At 50.0% G+C, this 5,092-nt stretch overlaps 1 long non-coding RNA gene across 1 annotated transcript; it reads left to right on the top strand.

Annotated features, from left to right (window-relative positions):
• Nucleotides 1-2,210: 2,210 nt before the first annotated feature.
• LOC135980465 (uncharacterized) lies at nucleotides 2,211-4,147 on the top strand. Its single transcript, XR_010597525.1, has 4 exons — nucleotides 2,211-3,065; nucleotides 3,168-3,200; nucleotides 3,978-3,998; nucleotides 4,107-4,147. It is a non-coding gene; the product is annotated as an uncharacterized LOC135980465 (long non-coding RNA).
• The last annotated feature ends 945 nt before the right edge of the window (nucleotides 4,148-5,092 follow it).

The following is a 5,092-nucleotide window of genomic DNA, read 5'->3' as shown; positions in this document are numbered from 1 at the left end:
ACTGAAAAAGAATAGTGATTGGAGACACGTTCTGGATCTAAGATCACTCGACAGATTTGTAAAGATATAGCGCTTCAAGAAGGTTACTTTGGCAGCAATAATCCCATCTCTGGACCATGGAAACTGGTTCTCGACCCTTGACCTACAAGATGCTTACTTCCATATCGTGATCCACAGAAGGTTTCTAGTATTCACTCTGAGACAAGACCACTTTCATTGTCTGCACCCAGAGTGTTCTCAAAGGTCCTTTCTATGGTTGTGGTGCTCCTTCGTAAACAAAGTGTGATAATATTCCTGTATCTAGATGATTGCCTGCTCAAGGCATGCTCCTTTGATGATGCTTTGACTCTCCCACAAAAGACTATGGACCTATTCCTCCAACTGGCTCTATAAGTAGACATCCAAAAGACCATATTAACTCCAGTATAACGTCTGGAATTCATAGAGGCCTACCTAGATGGAGCAGAGGCCAAAGCCTTCCTCCCGTTATGCAGGTTCAACACCTTAGATAACTTGATCTCTAACGGACAGGCCAACCCTCAGACCTTGGTCAGAAATGGTCTTCAACTACTGGGATGCATGGTGGCAGGCACCTTTGTAATAAATCACGTGAGACTCCACATGTACTGCCTTCAGTGGTGGTTCAGTACAGGATACGTACCAAGCACACACAGCTGAAACAAACTTCTATTGATGCCCTCAACAGTCAAAAACTCCCTTGACTTGTGGAAAGAGTCTCACAATGTCTGCTCAGGAGTGCCCTTCACTCAACCACCCCCAATGTTAATAATGACAACAGACGCATACCTATTGGGATGGGGAGCCCAACTGGACACCCACGCTATTCAAGGCAAATGGTTCCCCTTCGAATCCACATTGCATATGTACTTACTGGAACTCAGAGCAGTCAGGAAAGCTTGTTCACATTTCTTACCACTGATCGGGGCAAGCATATAAAGATTATAGGCAACATTGCATGTATGTTTTACATAAATCACTAGAGAAGAGCAAGCTCACCTTCCCTTTGTACCAAGGCAGTGAAACTCTGGAACTGGTGCACTCACCACCACATAGAATGGCTTTCGTATGAGGAGAGATTAATAAGACTGAGACTTTTCAGCTTGGAAAAGATACGACTAAGGGGGGATATGATAGAGGTCTATAAAATCATGACCGGTGTGGAGAAAGTAAATAAGGAAGTGTTATTTACTCCTTCTCATAACACAAGAACAAGGGGCCACCAAATGAAATTAACAGGCAGCAGGTTTAAAACCAACACAAGAAAGTATTTTTTCATGGAATACACTGTCAACCTGTGGAACTCCTTGCCAGAGGATGTTGTGAAGGCCAATATTATAACGGGGTTCAAAAGGGAGCTAGATAGATTCATGGAGGACAGGTCCATCAATGACTATTAGCCAGGAGGGGCAGGGATGGTTTCCCTAGCCTCTATTTGCCAGAAGCTGGGATTGGGTGACAGGGAATGGATCACTTGATGATAACCTGTCTGTTCATTCCCTCTGGGTCACCTGCCATTGGCCACTGTCAGAGGACAGGCTACTGGGCTGGATGGACCTTTGGTCTGACCCATTGTGGCTGCACCCCATGTGCCATGCCGCCCCCTGAGGCCCCGCCCCTGCCCCTTCTCCCTGTGCTCATGCCACCTCTTCTCCCCAAACCCCTGACCTCGCACCAACCCTTCTCCCAAACCCAGCATTGTCCCTCCTTCCCCGCAAGACCCCACCTGCTGCTCATGCCTCTCCCCCTTCCCATCACTTGATCTTACAGCTGGCAAAAAGTGGGGGGAGGGCCTGACCCCTTGATCCCCCCTATTCCGGCACCCCTGCATCCACTGCTATATTTTATTCCAGTGTCTGATGCTCAGTACTAGACTCGACTCTGAAAGTCCACCCCTCCATTCAGGGCACTGCTGCAGTGTCGCCGAGAGTGGAGCACCCATAGAGACCCACTGAAAGAAGAAGAAAGGGTTACTCACCTTGTGCCGTAACTGTGGTTCTTTGAGATGTGTCCCCCTGTGGGTGCTCCACGACTTGCCCTCCTTCCCCTCTGTTTTGGAGCACTTACCTATGAGCTCTGTGTAGAGAAGGAACTGGGGGCAGTTTGTCTGCACAGCGCTGTAGTGACCTAATGCATGGGAGGGGGAGAGCGTATGTGTGGGCCGAACAGAAACGGCTGCCTAAAATCTCCGATGAGAGGCGCAGGCGCAGAGAGTGGAGCAACACACGTCTCGAAGCACTGCAGTTACTGCACAAGGTGAGTAACCCTTTCTTATCCCATTTTCCACTCAGGGAACTGAGGCCCAGAGCGATCAGGGCCCCAGTTCAGCTAGATACAGGTGTAACTTTAAGTGTGTGAATAATCCCATTATTATAAGTCAGACTCTCGCTGTCAGGCATTTTTTCCAGCCCTCAAATCATTTTCGTGGCTCTTTTCTGCATCCTTTCCAGTGTTTCAACGTCTTTTTTCAAATGAGGTCAGCCAGTTGTTCAGGCAGCCCCACAGCCAGCTGCACCGGCTGCCAGCCACGGCTGGAGTGGCCCAGGGCAGCTGGCCCCCGGGACCATCTGAGCAGCAGCCGGTGGGGCTGGCCCAGAGACTGCCTGAGCAGTGGTCCCTCGGGCGGCCACAGCAGCTGCTGCTCAGTGGCCCCTGGCAGCTGGTGCCACTGGCCCTGCCCCCTCTCCAGCAGGGCCCCCCCTAAGATTTACTTAGGGGTACTTCTCGTATAAGTCCTGAACTGGTCACAGGTGGTGAATTTTTTTGTTTATTGCCCGTGACCTGTCCACAACTTTCTCTAAAAATACCCATGACTAAATCGTAGCCTTGGGCATGGTACAGGGGTGATTGAGTGAGGGTCTAAGGTCTGTGATGTACTGGAGGTCAGACTACGACCCGTCCGGCCTTAAACTCTATGAAGCTATGATTTTCTGCAAAATAGCAGCTCTTTGCTAGTATTAGAAGAGACCATCACCCACTGGAATCTCACCTCTCTCAATCTCTTCTTTCTTTAGACGATCTGCAATCTAATCTGGAGAAAGAGAGAGGTAAGTTCCTGGGACAAGTTCACCAAACTAACAGTAGGAAATGAATAACCTCGTTAATGCGACAGCATGAAACCTCACCTCTTTCTTCCTTTTCTCTTCCAGAGATTCTGCGCTCTGAGCTGGAGAACGAGAGAGGTAAATGTCTGGGCTCTCAGGAGGCTTGAATGATTTTCTCTCACTGTACATAGTCAGACAGACTTTGGCCTCTGTCTCTGCACTGTCTGTTAGGAGAGGCTCTGGGAACCAAACGGCCGGGGAGCTCTGACTAATCATGGAGCGGGGTAACTGCTCCATAGATAAAGTTGCTGCTCAGTTTCCATCGTAAGCCTGATTTTAGCCCTTCCTCTAAACTACACACACAGGGGAGTGTCCATATACAAAACTGGTGAGTCTGCCTGTGCCAATGTACCTTTTTGCTACTGAATTTGAAGGAATGGCGGGGTGGGGAGATCCTGATGCCCTGGAAAAAGAGGCTCAGCAGAGTCCTAAAGTCTCCAAGCACTCTCTGATTCTTTGAGGCACAAAGTCAATGAGAAGGAGCCAGCTAATGTTGCTGATCCCTGAGTTGAGATCCAGCATCCAGAGCCAAGGTTTAGCACATTAAACCCTCACTTCCACGTTATCAGGGCCTAGCCCCTCACCAAGCTTCTAGGCACATGGGGAGTGTGGACACTACACCACAGGTGAGCCCAGCTAGGGCAGGGCATGGGAACCCAGCGAGGGTCAGATGTCAAGAAGGGGGGTGTGATCCATGGAGAGATCTATGAGGATGGAGCTCAGGCCAGGCGACCTGGGCAGAAAGAAGCCAGCAGAGAGCACAGTGGAGGGGGCAAAGTGGTCCTTTAAAGGCACATTCCCTAACCCAGGAGCTGTTGTAGAACTGACTGCACACCCATGTCTCTCTGTTTGCAGGGAAATCCCTGGCTGAACTTGGTAAGTGCCATGTGTCCCCTTCCCCCCCCCTCCCCCCCATATGACACTGTCCTATGCCAGCAGTCCGTGCTCCGGGGAGTGCTCACCTCTTGGTGTGTTTGATTTCAGGCTGGAGTAAAGTCAGAAAAAATGCAGGTAAGTGAAGCTGGTATGTTAATGTCAGACCCCTGCACCACTCTGCTGCCCAGCAGATGCACACATGCCAGAAGTCACAGGGAAAGCAGTATGGTCAATGAAAATGCCAGATTCGTCCCCAGTTTCCTTGCAGGAAACCAGTGCTCACACTTAACTATGGAGTCACAAGCACTCCAGTGTAACTGCGATAACTCAGAGTGCTCCTAAGGCCGGGAACTTACCTGCTGTCAGTTAAGGGGGGTAGGCGCTTACAGGAGTTTGTAATTGTGGGTCAGAGTTGGGGTTTTGCTGGACACGTGTGGTGAATTCTCATGTGTTGTGTTGTTGTTAATTGACTTCATGAACTAGAAGGGATCTAGGAAACTGTGTAAATTACCTTAACTGGCTGCGGGTAATTGTCTTAATGCTTTTTGGACTCTGGTGAAATCTCTGTTTTTACGGAGTTGTCAATCAGTAGCCCTTTGGCCAATTCAGTTCAAATTTGGTAGAAAAATTCTACCTCAGACCCAGACCAAATCTACCAAATTTGAGTGTGATATGACTCTGTGGGTGTTAGAATAGAGGGCTCCCAGCTCAGGCGTAGATTGGAGACTCAGTTGCGGTCTTAGCTGTGGAGACGTGGTAGCGGCCCCACAGCACAGATTTTGTGGTAGGTGACTGCTGAGTTCTTGTAATGGTTGAAATGACGTCCGTGTGTGTAACACCTGAGCTCTCTCCTCACTGGGGCCTTTGTAGAGGTTACAGACAGGCCCAATGGGAGCCAGAGGCATCTCCAGCTCTTTCAGGGGAGCTATTTGCCTCTAGTGCCTGGGAGGAGAGCTGCAGTGACAGGCAGAGAAGCAGGTTCCCGGGCAATAGAGGCTGGAAATCAGAGCGTGTCCTAGCCACGACAGAGCTGGGGGGAGGATGGGAAACAGCCCCGATGGGCTGGGCTCTGCCCCTGATGCTCTGCCCCATCT

Source organism: Chrysemys picta, unplaced genomic scaffold (assembly GCF_011386835.1).
Source record: "Chrysemys picta bellii isolate R12L10 unplaced genomic scaffold, ASM1138683v2 scaf3468, whole genome shotgun sequence".
Lineage (NCBI taxonomy): Eukaryota > Metazoa > Chordata > Testudines > Emydidae > Chrysemys > Chrysemys picta.
Note: the sequence above shows the minus strand (reverse complement) of the source record. Positions and strands in the feature narration are given on the sequence as shown.